Raw genomic sequence first — 15245 nt, 5'->3', positions numbered from 1 at the left:
TTCTCTTCTTAAGATCTTCCCATTACTTTTATTTAGTCCCATAGAGATCAGCGAGGGATCAATAGTGTGAGATGCTGTGTGAGATGCTGGTGCAGCAGCCACTGGGGAAAGGCTGGAGGCCAGTGGGGCCCAGGCTGGGAGCCTCCAGGATGCTCTGCCTCCTGCCCCATGAGGATCCCCAAGGGATAACCCTCTCCCACAAACAGAGGAATTGCTTCTGGAACCACTGCTCCTGTACTCACTCGACAAACTGCTTTTCTCACCAGGAAAATGCCCTCCTCAAGGAGAAGACGTCACGAAGGTCATGATCTGATCTCAGCAGATAATGGAGAGGCTGGATTTGCAAAAGCCTCCCAAGCATTTTCTTTTCATTCTTGGAATGAAGCATAAGGAATTGCTGCATTTTTTGTCTTAGATTTCAAGCCGTTTGCTTGCACTTACATTAATTTCCCAAATATCCAGCCTCTCAGGAGGGTCAGCAGGAGCCTGGTGTCCTCCCCTCCGAGTACAAGTAGGTGTGAGTGGGCACGCGATAACTCATAGCCTGCCTGCCTGGCTGCTCATTTGGGGAGCTGCCTGTCGAGGCACAGAGCACCAGGAAAAGGGTTTTATTGCCAAATAATCCTTCATTCCTGAAATCCTCTGAAATACCAAGCGATAAATGCTAATTTCAGCGATTCCCAGAGCCACATTCACAGAGCTTGTTCACAGCATTTATCTGTAATGCTTCAGCCAAAAATTGTCGCAATACTTTTTCTCTTAGTAATCACTTGAAAAAGCCATCACAACGTGCCACCTGCCCCTCCACGCAACATGCCCGTGCCATTCTTTCACTGGCAGCTACAGAAACCAGATGCCAAGGTGCAGAAGATAATTTCTCCATGGCAGGGCACATCTGGCTCTCTGGCAAACTCAAAAGACCACTGTGCTGAACAACAGCGCCAGAGTCACTTTTGGCTCTACGATGAGGTTGCATTTGAGCTGGCAGCAAGACCTGGCCCCTCCAGGCACCTTCTGTCTTCAGGTGACTTTTAAATGTAGAGGATTTGTTGCTTTGCCCCAAACACCTGGTTCCTTCGAAGCTTCTCACCTTATCTGTGCTCTCCTTGTTTTTTTCAGATGAATTTTTTTGCTGTCCCCAGACCTAAAGAGCCTTCTGCAGCCTCCATCCTTACAAAGGGTTTGTGTTCTCTGCTGCAACAAGATTTGCAGACTTTTTCTCCATGCTTCACCTCTGCCTTGGGTTTGTCCCACCCAGACTTAAGCAGTTACTTGAACGTAAATTAGGAACTTTGTCATCCTGGGTTCTCCCTGCAGTCAATGGCCCAGAAAAAGGAAGAAAAACTCATCCCAACAGGAGTTAAAGCTAGGCAGGGTCGTCCTCTGCAGGGTCTCTCTTTCTGATGAGTCTAGATGAAGCCTTGAATGACCACAGCCCTCTTTGGCCAGCTTAGTGACATGACATTCACTAACTTGTAAATCACTCCTGTAATGACACCAGGGATGCCTCCCCCAGACTTTATGGAGATCTGCTTCGGGAAAGTACCACGGGTATAAAATTCAACCCGGCTCGGTGAGATGCGTGGGGATCTGTATGAATGCCAATGGCCACAAAAAGTGCAATGCGGAGAAGAAAGCAGGCTTCCACTAACAATATTTTTTGGCTGATGAAAATCATGCCTTCTGTATTCTATCAAATGCACTAAAATATAGAGGCTTTAAATTAAATCATTTCCTCCATTTTTTTAATACCTAGTAAGTTTTTTCATATATAAACATTTGCTGTAGTAGAGTGGTGAATTATTGTGGTAGGACTCAACTGCTGTGGCTTGAAGAATTTTGCGAAAATAGTTGTTTTATATTAGACAAACATGGAGTTTTGGTTAGTCTGAGGTAGCAGCAAATGAGGCAGAAATAAAAAACTTGGAAAGTTGAGAGACTGCTCTCTCTGTTTGGCTTGTTACCTACGTCAGAGGCATTCTTGATTTTATAAGAAACTTTCTCTAGGCCCGCCTTGATCTGATGTTGTTCTTTGCCAGGACCTGGACTGTCCTTCATTTAACTCCATCAATTATGAGAAATTTACACCTCGAATGTCGACGAGTCTGCTTGAATAGCAATGCTCTCTGTTCAAGTTCCCTGTATGGCAGCCAACTGCTGGCCTCCCCAATTATTTGTTCACAGCCCACTGAAACAGGGTCCGCTTGGGGTGAAATGAAGCATTTTTGTAGTTTCCCCATATTAATAATGACAATTAATACAGTTGATCACTCTCACAACATTAAAAAATGACACAGAGATGGAGTAAAGACCTAGTCCTTAACAACCTACCCATGAACCCATGACAAACTCAAGCCCTGAAAGGAAGAAGGAAGATGTTCTCCAGCCACCACCACCACTTGGACCCCAGATTTTTTCTGTGAATCCCTCTGGGATTAACAAACCACCCTGTGAGCATTTTTGGCACTGGTGTTTGCCCAGTATGGATCAGGAAAACCAGACTGCTTTGAAACCAGTCTTTCCCTGAGCTTTGATGGATGCTGGACTTGGTTTACTGGGACCCACTTTGTCTTTCCCATGGGGCACACCCTGCCCATTTCTCTTGCCTGCAGAGGGAAAGAAGAACCCAGAAGTCATATTCTTCACTTGTTTCTCCCAAATCTGTTCTAATAATACTTCGGGGGTCTTTCTGCACATCTTATCTGGGCCAAGGTGTGATATTAGAGGGGCTTTTCTGGCTGTTTTCCAAACCGCCCTGCAGCTGTGCCCGGGCAGGAGTTTCTACTTGACTAAATATGCACTCTGAGGGAACTTCATGACCTCAATTATCTCTTTAGGGTAGGTTTCAACTGCGCAGAAGACATTGGTAGGAGTACAGGAAAGCTTAGGTAGATTTAGGGGTACAAAACCCTTCAGGGGTCTCCCCAAACCCACTGACATGTTCATGCATGGGTGTTTCTCATTTGGGTCTTTCTTTTTGACATCTCTGTCTCAGCAAACAGAGAGTGACCACCACATCCCCATCACAGCCATAGGCAAAAGCCCCAGGAGACTAGGTTAGTGCAGAGCCAGGTGTGGAATAGCTGCTCTCATGAAATGGCCGCGGGTTACGTGTCAGAGTGGAAAAACTTTACTGAGAGGTGCATTGTGCTGCCTAAAAATAGCTACATCTTCTTTATCCAAACCACATCCCTCTGGAGGACTCCAGTATTTAAGCACATTTGGATGCTAAGAGGAATCCTAATCAGTGAGACATTTCACTTTGGCCGCGGACCTCTCTGAAGTCACTCGGAAGCATGTGCAGAGCTGATCAGAGAGTTTGGCCTTCGCCCATGCCCACGCGCTGCAGCAGCCAGTTTGCTGTTTTAGTAGTTCCCTTTAATCGGAGCGATCACTTCCATGCAGAGGGGCAAATTAAAATCCCCTGAACCAGGCTGTAAAAAGAAGCCCACAGCAAGGTGGGCAGGGCAGGGCTCGTGGACATGTAGCAGGAGGTGCCATTTGTCACCCCATCTTCCAACCTGAGGTGGAAAACATTCCCTCCAGACACCGCATTTGCTTTCTTTTTTTTTTCCCCAGGAGTGTTTACTTGGAGGAAATGGGTTCCCTGGGCTCTAGTGTCTTCATGCTGTCTGCAGCATGCTTTTGAAGGAGACCACACTGCCGAGCTGGTGCCTCCAAGCTTGCTCCTCACCTTGTGCCAGTGCCAAGGGGATGTCCCATCGCACCAGGCTGCCAAACCCAAATCTGCTCCTGCCTCTACCAGCGACTCAGAGACACAAATAAATATCACACTGGACACATTCCTGAACATGCAAACAAGCCTCATTCTCCTGGGATCTGCCTCACCCCTCGGTAGGACTCCCTGCACCTTCCTCTCAAGCAGGTGGATGGGATTTTGGACTGGAAGGCCAAGGTGCAGTTGAATCCAGGAGCTCCCAAATGCTCCCACTCCTCTCCCACCATCTCCCTTCTGGGACTGACCACCACTCTTCCCTGGCTCCTTCGGTGAGAGCAGACAGTTCGAACGTTATTAAAAAAAAAATTAGCAAATTGTCCCGTGACACTTCCAGTTTCTAAAGCGTCCCTTTTTATTCCCTGCAAGTGGTTTTTACTTCTTTAAATTTAAGATGGTGCTGGTCACCTTTGCTCCAAAAATACACAAAGCTGCTGCATAACTATTTTCCAAATAATTAATCTTTCCAGTGGAATAACTTAAAGCCCCACGTTTCCTGTTATGTTATACAGCTGCAATTTGTAACTAGAGATCCTGCACTGCGCTACGTGGGCAGAGGGCCAAGGACATGGCGCTTTACCTACACAAGAGCCCTACATAAATAATCCTTAACCACAAGTTAAACAGTTAGGCACTGTTCGGTTCAAGAAAAAGGACAGGGAAACAAAAGCCTTTCTTCTGGTCGCCGTTGTTTCACAGTTCAGCGTTAAAATTTAGGTGGATGTTGCTGGTATTTTATTTTGCACGCTCCAGCGGCAGGGCATGCTTCTTTCTCACGTGCGGGCATCAGTGTGGCAGGGAAATGCGTCCTCTGTTCCACCACCAAAAGTGGTTTTATTGATTAATTCGCGTCTCACACAAATCTTTTGGCTGTCATAGAGATTACAGCCGCCTTCTTAGCTTGTCTTCAAGATATGTCAGGCATAAGTCCTTGCTTTTCTCCCCAGAAGCGGGGCTAACAAGATCCTGCTAACCAGCAGCATGAACTGGGTTCCCGGTGCAAATCCAGCACCTGGATTTGTGGTGTCATGATGGAAACTGATTCCTCCCTTTTCCTGTGGGCCTTTTTTTTTGCAGCCATGTGCTGTTCAACCCGTGATCCTGATTAAAACAGCCCATCGAGGGCTCACCTCCACCTTCCCCATGCAGGCTCTGGAAATCACCAAGTCTTACTCGCCACGTGCGTGTTGTGTGCCTCTGATAACAGAATCAGGTGTGCTGGTGGGGTGGGGCAATGCAGGGCTTAGATGCGATAGTGGCAGCATTTATATGCATTAAAAATCATCCGAATCGTGCATACCGCTCTTACACCTTCGTGTGCCCATGGGTCATTTTCCCAAAGCTGTCTCATCCCTGAAGACACAGCAGTGCAGCTGGAGGAAGGTTGTGGTGGGATGGTAAGATCCACAAGCACCTAAGCCAGGTCAGCATCTGGGTCCCATGCTGTCAGTTGGGATTTTATGTGTCTGTTTGCACTTCCTAGCCCCTAAATACACCTGAAATATCCAACTTGTGCTTGATAGGGGCTAATGCAAGCAGTACGGGATGCAGTGCTCACGTGCCCCCTGTGGGAGCACTGGCTGCTTGCCTCCTCTTTTCGGGGAGAAGACGAGGAGGCAGCAGGTGGGATGTGCTGCCCCGGTGCCTGGGCCACTCCCAAAACCCATCAATCCCCAGGCCAGCCCCTGCCAGCGTGGAAAAACCAAAGTTCCCACCACACCGGTCAGGAGGAGCCCATCAAGAGGGAAACGATCCAAAATGAGGCGAACTTGAACACGGCTTCCACAAGGCGTGAAAATTATCTTGTTTCATGCTTAGAATAACCCCATTACTGCAATATCCTGAATGAATTATGCCAAACTCGCCCTGCACACACACACACACAAAAAATTCCCTTTGGGCTACTTAACAACAGCGAGAAATTTCAGAAACGGAAGCTCCTGAAAAGAGGGAATTTGAATAAAAGTGTCCTTTGGAACGTAACTACAAAGTGGGTATCATACAGCTTTGATATTTTTAATGGCACTTCTCCTCCTCATTGTGAAATACAGTTCTTTTGTACCCGGAGACTCCTGAAAAGCTTAATCTTGCACGCTTTGTGCTAAGGTATGCATTAGGAAACTCCTCAAATTAAGACCTCTTTGAGGAGCTGATCACTGCAGCGGCTGGGAAGGCCAGAAGAAAAAAAAAGCAGCTCTGAGAATGAAAATGATTTTCTCCCAGTGAGAGAGGAGTATTTATTGTAAACACGGGCGGCGGTGTCTTACACTGTGCTATGAGCAGCAGTGCTCCTGTCTTGATTTGTAGTGTCTGAGCACAGAGCTGGTTAATTTGACACCCCTTGAGGCTGTCGAAGCACCGTTGGGTCAGAGGGAAGAGGAGGCTGTGTGCTCTTCCCTGGGCTGGGGTCCGAGCCCCAACACCTGCTCTCTTGGGAGGGATCCAAGTGAAGAGTTTGTGCATGGCTTCTTGGACACTGTAAGGGGCCATCCAATTCATGGCTATTTTTTTGGAAACACAGAGGAGTTCCAGTTTTAGCCAGGATAGACCCAACAAGGACAAGAGCTGGGTTGAAGAGCAATTTTCCTGCCTAAATCTGGTCCGTGCATTGTCTGTATAGAGACAATCCCAACCTCAGAGCACTCAGCATCCTCCTTGCGTATGGTTAAACACATCAAGTCCTTGCTTTTTCCTCAGTGTCAGTTTTCTTCACGCGTGACAAAGCCACGAATGCTCTTTTAAGATCAGACCCATCCCAAAGAGTGGGAGCACCACCTGGACACGGCTCCATGTCAGCACAGCTCCTGCTGGAGAATCCCTACTCATTGTGATGGAAAAAACTTTGAGCAGCTCTTGCACATCATCAGACACAGGAGAGACACAAATCCAGGCTAAACCTGGCTTGATTTTTGCCACTGCTAACAGAAACACATATTGTTTTGTCATGTTTGGCAGTTTCTCCCCAAAGCTGAAGCGACGGGTGGCCATCTGCTTGTGGCAAATGGGCAGAGAAGGATGGGGAAGAAACGGCAAGGGTGGGACGAAAGATCACACAGCGCTCAGGAAAAGGGGAGATGGACTGGTGAAAAAAAAAAAAAAAAAAAAGCAAACCCAAACCAACCAAATAGTAAAATAAACTTACAGAAACGTTGAGGAGTTCCAGTAAAAGAGGAAAGAGAAACAATCCAGAAGCTGCCCGTGGCGCTGGGGACGGTATATTTAGTTAAGCCACTGGTACTTTCCTCCGTCGGGAAAAGTGACAATTGCAGGGCTTAGGTCTTAATCCAACAAGGGAATTTCGACGTGGGCTTATTTTTAAAGACGTGAGTAATCCTCAAGGTTTCAGCTCGGAAAGGTAGGCTCCAGTGTGTACCAAGCCTACTGCCGGGACAGACATCACTGTCAGGGAAAAAAAAAAAAGACATTTTGCTTGAGCTGCATGTTTTATTTGTGCCTTTGAAAGGTGTGTGTACCCGTACTAACAACGTGGGTGCTAAAAACATGAAGAGCTGAAGGTCTCTACAATTGTGCCTATATCCAATGCTGCTTGAGACGGCACCAAACCAAAAAGCCCCTCTGACACATCCATTGGCATTTCTTCCTCGATACAGGACCCGTCGGGAGCAGGGCAAATTCTCCATCTCTGAACAAAGAGCCTGGCCGGACGTTTCACGGCAGGAATTTCATTCACTGGACCTTAGGCTGGGGTTCCTTCTGCACCCATCCTTTCAAAACAGCAACAAACCCCTAAGTTTTGAAGCTTAAGCTTTGCTTTGGACACCAGGACGTCAGTGATGCTTGGATACCTTTGAAGCTCAGCTTGGGATGGGGTTGTTCCTAGGGGCAGATGATCCTGCACCCTCTCTTTGGCAATTTTTCACTGCTTCAGACACTTCAGACTGCCCTGATGTGGCAGAGATCACCACGTGCTGCTCCCCACGTGCTCTCCAAGGAGAGCCCCAAATCTGGGAGAACTCATTGCGTTCCTTGAGAAGAAGCATATCCCACGTGTCAGCCTGGCAGCTTTGCCTTTAGCAGGTCCAGTTTCGGACAAGTTTATGCAGACAAGATGCTCACCAGCACGTTCCTCTGCTTCTTCCTGATGGATTGATGTAAGCAAATCCTAAAAGAATAAGGGACTGGAGCAAAAACAGAGAAATAAAGCAGCGTCAAGATGCTCAAAAATACCTCAGTGTTGCAAATGAAAAAAAGAAAAATGACTGGGATCTCATTTGGTTTAGTAAAAAAGGCCTCCCTGTGCATTATATTGCCTTGGACATGGGTTCTTTGCAAGAAGAGCCCCAGCACAGCTTGCTGCACCTGGGGGCTCACAGAAGAAACAAGGGGGCCATCCCCAGTGGCTTGCGGCAGGGACAAGGACGGAAAACACCGTCTCAAAATCCCCTCTGGCACCTCTCCACCTCTGCCTTTTGCACCCTGCGAGGGTGACGGGACCTGGAAGACCCTTTGCAACGCCTGCACGAGGCCAGCAGCATCCTCGGGATTTTTACCCCCCCTTCTCCGAGCTCGGGGCCGGCGAGCGGAGCGAGAGCGGGGAGGGCCGGCATGACGCACCCCATCGGCATTAGAAGACTTCAGCGGCTATTTATAGGCCCCCGCCGACCGCAGAAAGCTCTCGGCCTCGCTTTTTCCTCCCTCCCTCCCTCCCTCTCCCTCCTTGGCTTCAGCTCAGCGTGCGGGGGGAGCGAAGGAAAGGCTGGAAAGCAGCCGCTGTGCCCGAGTGTGACATTCCCGAGCACGGCGAGGATTGCGGCCCCTCCGCTACTGCAAGCGCCCGGCAGATCCAGTCCGAACTAATTAATTTCAGCACACTGGCTTTCTGGCCTGGTGCTTTTTCCTCCAGTTTTTTTTTTTTTTTTTTTTTTTCTTTGAGCTTGGATTTCTTTCTCTCTCTCTCTCCTTTTTTATTTTTTTTTCTTCTTTTTATTTTTTTCCCCCCGTCTTTGCGCAGTTTCGCTTCCCAGCTCCTGGCACGGGCGTGCCTATTCCTCGGCACGGCTGGATAAACACCACGCAGCACAGAGAAGGGGACCTTGCTGTCGGGCAGGGCCAATTTTTCCTTAATTCCTGCCAAGCCCTCCTCATCACATCCCCTTCAATACCCAGCCCAAGCTACGTCCCTCATTTTAGCCATCCTTTACACCTTTGGATACCCTCACAACCGCAAGGGAAGCCTCCAGGGCTGTGCTCCTCATGATCCATCGCTCTTTCTGCACGCACATCCCCAGCTCTGTGAGATCCACGAGGGCTGAGCTGAGCCACGGATGGGAAGAGTCCAGCACTGCCCCTGCACCCATCCTGCATGCCCTTTCGGCATGGGTAGCCCCAACAATTTGTCTTCCATCCATGTCTTGCGCTCTCCCTCTTGGCACGCAGGCAGCATTTGGAGGCAGGAATAAAAAATTCGGCACACCTGTATCTGGGCAGCGAGGCAAAAAGAAGGAGTCCTGTCTGTGACAGAGCTGATGGAGAAGCAAAGCCATTTATAATCACTCCAGCGAAGTGAAAAATCGAGGTCACTGGAGGTGCACATCCTCTCTCTCTCTCTCTCTCTCTCTTTTTTTTTTTTAACAAAACAATGCCGATTTTCACAATATTTATTGTCAGCGTCATTTCTAGCAGGAGCACTCCTGTATGAATGCAGGCCCTCGGGTTTACAATGGAGGTAAGGGAAGGCAAGTGGGTGAATTAAATCCGTAGCGAGATGCTCTCTTCTGCTTTCGTTTCGAATTAACCATTGCCCTGCCCGTGAGGCCGTGCTCCTTGCAGCTCCATCAGGCAATCGAGGGGCTAGCGTTTTTTGGGGTGCAGAGAGATAAGTCTTATCTTTAAGTAAATCATTTCACCACCCTGTTTTTGTGCCTGCCTTATTGATCCAGGCTGTAGCCTCTGGGGTTGTCGCCCACTGCCGGAGTATGTACGCTCCCTGTGGGCTGCGGGGCTTCCAGCTCTGTCGGTGAACACGCAGATATTGAAAAAGGAAACAGCTATTTCAAGAGCTGTGTCTGAATTTAGGGATGTTGCTTCATTTCTGGCCTCCGAATGAGGGAATACGACTTCCTCAACAAGCTCATTCCTCTGAAAACTGGGTTATGGAAAGAAATTGGTTTGTCTCGACCTGGAGATGTCCCAGCCCTGCCCCCAAGAACTGTGCGTTCACCCCTGAAATTTGGGATAAACTGGTAAAATTCTGGGATGCTTCCGGAAGGCTGTTTTCAAAGCAGATCAGAACCAACCGCCTGCACGGGAGAAGTTAGTTTTATTCCTCAGTTTTCGGTTCCTTAGTTTTGGAGGCACTTTCACAAACTCTAAAAGCAAATTATCCCTCCACCAGCACAGATCCAGCCTTGACCTTTCCTTAGCATAATTAAAATTTTGGAGCGCTTTGCCAGATTGCCATATGTCTAAAATTGTTCCTTTCATTTCTACCCTGCTTTCTGCCAACTCCAGCGCGTAAGGAATTGGTGGTCGCAGCTCACAATAAATGCCTGCTCGTTTTCATGCATTAAAATCCTGCTTTGGAGGGACCTGCAGCTCGAGCCGAACCAACATCACATAGGATACGATTTGCTCTCGAATTTAGCATGCTTGTCCACATGCAGCTTACACTCTCCCTGAATTTCTGTGCACGAAATTTTCTCACCGGGTATTTCCCGAAACTCCAGCTTGTCCTCATGGATCACACAAAAGCACCTCTGCTGTAAGTATCTAACGTTTGGCATCCGATGGAGGAGGTGTGCTGAGATCCTTGGTTTTTATCGCATTTATGCCGCTGTCCCAGCTTTGCTGCTCCACTCCTAGGCAAGGAAAAAACAAATAAACAAACACCAGCATGTGGCCTCTGCCCCAGACGTGCTGCAGTTGGATGACAGCTAAAGCATTAGATCAGAAACATTTGCAAACCAGGCAATGACGCTGTTGGAGAAGTGCTTTAACTCACGAAGACAGCTGAATTTTCAGATCACTCGAGATGCTGGTGTTTGGCAGTGCTGGGCAGGGCATCAGACGTAGGTGCAGCTTCCAAACACACGTGTATATGGCGTGGTTTAGGGATAAAAACTTCCAGGTTCTTTTCCTCTGGGTAAAGGAGGGTCTGTTTCTTGCAAGGAGAGCTCTGGCACTCCTCCCTTGGTCATTTCCTAAACGAATTGCTCAGGAACGTGATGCTGAGTGTGAGTATCAGCCTGTTCATGTGCCAGCGGTAATGACGTTGAGCTCAAACCTCAGCCTCTCAAAACGCACGATTGCACTTCACGTCCTGCAACAAAACTGATGATTTTCGTCCAGCTGTTCAGAAAGAGACACCTCTCTCAAGAAAAGCAAGTACTTTCCACTGCTATACCTTTGTTCCCAGCTCTACCTGCCACCTACATCAGAGAAAACAGGGGAAAAAAAAAGAGTATTTGAAATGCAAAGCGAGATGTTTAAGGCGGCAGTTGCCACTGTCTCGGTGCACAGTATTGTTATTTCCTCGCTGAATTCAGATGGTCGCCAAGAATCCGCAATCTTGTTGCAGCTGGACAGTGTTTATAGACATATGGCAGAGGATGGTTTTCAAAGGAATTTAAATATCGCAGGGAGTGGTTTTATATTCCAGGGCCCCAGGTTTGCCTTGTGATAGCGGTTTACTTTCACTGCTGCTCAAGAAAGGAGCTCTCTGTTCAGAGGGAAATGAAGAAGGTGTGAAGTGAACAAATAAAATGTTAAATTTTCCATCCCTGGCATAGCAGAGGAATAGGAAACAGCATGGCAGAAAAAAAAAAAAAAAAAAAAAAAGACGAGACCGGAGAGACAGGAGAGATACATGACCTGAACAAATCAAGTCATATAATGCTGTTTGACATCCCCTGAGTCAATGAACATAAATTAACACCCGGTAAGATGACTGTGTTTTCGAGATAAAATGTTGCCTTCCACGAATACCCTCTAAAATGGGCTGAAAAATTCTTTCCATAAACATTTCTAGCCGCTAATCTAATAGACTGAAATGTTTTCAAAAAGCAAACACAGCTGAAGGAAATTCGCTGCTTTTATTCATTTATGAGGGAATATTTGCAGGTTTTTGAAGGTATTCCCTGAGGTCAAGAGTAAGTAAACAAACTTATTTTGTAAACAGCTGCGGTGCAGCAAAAGCGCCAGGCGTTGAGGTCTTTGTGTGAAACTGTTGACCAAATGCTCTCGAGTCTACGGTGGCCACCAGAAAGGAGTGCAAGGGTCTGAGTGAGCCACAGCACCACGCTCAAGATATGCCTGGATGTAGCTGAGCAGGGATCTGGCCCCTCTCACCCCTGGTTTGGGCTTTGAAACCTCAACATCAAGGGCTGCAGGGGGATTACTCCTGGTTTGCAAGGGTGGCAGAGCCGTGCGGGACATACTCATGCACCCGGAGCAGACCTGCAGTAGTCCCTGCAGCATTTCCACTCCTCCTCTCGGGTTTGTGGTTTGTTTCTTTCACTCTAATGACTTCTGTAGAAGCAGCTGTGGAAACCTTAAGGGGAGCTGGAGCCAAAACTCAGACATGCTACCTTCCTCCACGCTTTTGCTCCACGTACAAATTACGGAGGGTGAGCCACTGAATTTCCAGGCCAGGCACAAGAATCGCCCCTGCTGAGCTGATCCTCGCCTAAGCTGCCCTGCACTAGTCTAATCGCAAGTGGGTTTGAAGCAGCTTGATGGAAATGGTGTAATTTGAACAGCTAACTTGGTTCAACTCAGGAGTAGCTTGACCCAGCTGAAGCAAGCCTGCTCTGAACCTACCCACCGAACTCACAAAATCAAACTAAACTGCCTCAAACAGAAACCACCTTCGGCAGCAGGCCGCGTTTTCAAACTTTTCTCTGTAACAGTCAGGTTGAGATTTTTGACGTAGAAGCTGAGATCTTCGTATAATTGCTTCCTTGCCAACACTGGCCCTGAAGAAAAAACTGTGCTACGCCGGGAAAGCTGCAGCACCGCGACGATGTGAAATATTACCTTGGCTGCTTTCTCTGGAAGCACGCTCGCAAAACCCCCCTAGTAGGTTGTAGCAGCAGAGCAGGATGATTGCTTGTAGACTTTCACCCTCTAGAAGCAATCGTGCCCAAATTCACGAGCTGGTTTCTGTCTAAATTCTGCTGGAATATTACCTCTCAAGAACACGCAGCTGCGAAAAGACCATCCACCCTGAAACTCCCACCCCTTTCAGTTCTTTGAAGAGGGTACGAGTGCATATAGATGTGTATGTGCGCGTGTACCAGTGAATGCTAAATACTCTGTTCATCATTTTATTTGCTGAATTGCACAGAATCTGATGCAAAGCCATGTTTTGTGCTGTGTTCAGAAGTCACTAAGCATGAATCAGGATGTAAGCACTGCTGAAGACTGCAGAACCTTGCAAATATTCTAACCTCTTACTACTGTTGCAGGAAAAAAAGATAAGACAGGTCTTCAATCCTCTGCTTTTGCTACCAATACAAATGCGGGGTTCACTTGCGAAAATCCTTCACTACTCCCAACAATTAGCTGCAACGAATCTGTTAGTTCAAGGTAAGTGCCTTGGGTTTCAGTGTAAACAGGTAAAGCAAAATACGTTTGTGTTTATAAATTTTAAAGCGAATGGAGAGAAGAAGAGCGAAGTGCAGCATGTGTAAAACAAAACACAAAATAACAACAATATGGTGGATTTGGTTTATTCTAATCCAAACACAATTAAAGCAAGAGCATTTACAATAGCACAGCTCAGCAGATTCCAACAGGCATGGAAATATTAGTCAACAAAAAGTTTTATTAAGGTGCAAGCCAGGGTGGGGGCTGGAGAAACCTTCAGATGCTTTCAAAGCAGACTGATGAAACGGAGAAGTTGGGGTAGTTATTGAACAACATTCCTGTCCTAATTTTATCTCCAACAGAAGTCAAAGATTTATGGCTTCATACAGCTGATGAGCCGAGCAGTGCTACAGCCCAAGCAGCTCTGCGTGTAAGAAATCCTCGGACCATGAGCACGATGAAGATGGTGTTGGGAGAAAGCTGAGGTGCGAAAAACAGAAGTGTCTGATAGCATTCGTGGGTAAAATTAAAATATATCCGTAGTAATAGCTAATTTCTTGAACTTTGCTGAGCTGTGTGCCACCGTTAAATGCTCGGGAAGGTGTGAGACCCCACCTTACTGCTCCTGGGTTTCTTTCCTTTTTATGTTAGAGAATTGTATCATCCATCCCAGATTTCTTGAAAGACAGCTAGCAGGATTATGCCACAGATGCTGAGACAACCCTGCCCCGTGTTTTTTTTTTTATTATTAGTATTTTTGTGGGATTCAGCATTGCTGCTTCAACTGGGGGCTGTGAAATCTTCCCTCCGGCTTCCCAGCCCTCAATAGAAGCGACCAGGAATAACCTACTACATCTAAAGTGGAAAACAAGAAGAAATTATTGCAGGTTGTAGCGTTTCAGCCCTTCATTTAGCTAAATTTAGAAAAAAAAAAAGGCTGTAAATAGAGCAGCGTGTCCAGGGAGTAAGTTTTGAAAGGAAACAAAGCGTGGATTTTTGCAGCCGGGGAGGACGCCGGCGTGGCCCCTGACTCTGACAGACTTCTGTGAGGTAACACAATGATGCCACCAGCTGCTTTACTGAAAATAATAATAAAAACAGCGAGTTTCAGAGTTTGTGTGAAGGGGGGAGGACAATTCGAGTATTAGTTTCCCTCAGCGAGACCAAGCCCCTGTCAGGGCTGCAGCCCTTGCTGGGCACTGCTCGCAGGCAGGGCTTGCCCAGGGTGAATTCCTGCGATATTCATCCCTCGGGAAGGCAGCACTGCGCTTTTCTGTCACAGGGCTGATAACGGCTCTTATCTGCCGGCTCCTCCCCGCAGCGCAGCCCGGCAGGGCGATCACTTTTAGCCTTTTTATTTTCATTTTTCCCCTTCGATATCTGACGGAACGCCGCAAAACGCTTTGTTCTCTCAAAACCTGACCAAAAAAAGATGAAAAAAAAACGGGGTACGAGCAGCGGGACACCTCTCGGACCCCCAAAAAGCCGCGGCCGCCCCCTCAGCCCAGCCCCGCCTCGCTGAGGTAATTCCCGCCCGCCCGGCGCCCGCCCGCACGCCGCCGGCTGAGGTGACCCCGCCCGGAGCCCGCCCGCCCGCCGCCTCCAGTCACGCTCCCGCCCCCGCCCTGCGTGACCAGCTCTCCCGGCGAGCCCCTCCCGATTGGCCCGCGCCGTCCGTCCGTCAAGCCTTCCCGCGACGCTGATTGGCGGAGGCGGCAGGCCAAGCCGCAGCGCCCGCCCCCGCGGGGGGTCCCCCCGGCCCTCCCCGGCACTTCGCGGCAGTGTCCTCAGAAGACTCATTGGGCCGAGCGGCGCTGGAGGCAGAGGGGGGGCGAGCCTCGCTTCCCATTGGCCAGACCCCGCGTCAATCCGCCCAACCGCCGCTCCCCATTGGCCGGCGGGGGCGGCGGGGGCGGGGCGGGGCGGTGCCGGGCGGGCCCGCCCTGTGACTAACTCCCGTGTG

General features: G+C 48.4%; 1 long non-coding RNA gene across 4 annotated transcripts in view; it reads left to right on the top strand.

Moving 5' to 3' along the window:
- The window catches only part of LOC137853348 (uncharacterized), a 41509-nt gene extending 27378 nt beyond the window's left edge, over positions 1 to 14131 (top strand). For 2 of the 4 annotated variants that reach the window (XR_011094402.1, XR_011094407.1), the window contains exon 4: positions 1120 to 1338. This is a non-coding gene — a long non-coding RNA (uncharacterized lncRNA). Of the gene's footprint in view, positions 1 to 1119; positions 1339 to 3579; positions 4046 to 13161; positions 13283 to 13644 lie in introns of those variants that run through there. The other 2 variants (XR_011094404.1, XR_011094405.1) reach the window with 2 other exon arrangements.
- The last annotated feature ends 1114 nt before the right edge of the window (positions 14132 to 15245 follow it).

The sequence above is a fragment of the Anas acuta genome, chromosome 3, assembly GCF_963932015.1.
Source record: "Anas acuta chromosome 3, bAnaAcu1.1, whole genome shotgun sequence".
Taxonomy (NCBI): Eukaryota; Metazoa; Chordata; class Aves; order Anseriformes; family Anatidae; genus Anas; species Anas acuta.
The sequence above is the reverse complement of the archived record's forward strand: the minus strand, read 5'-3'. Positions and strand labels throughout refer to the sequence as shown.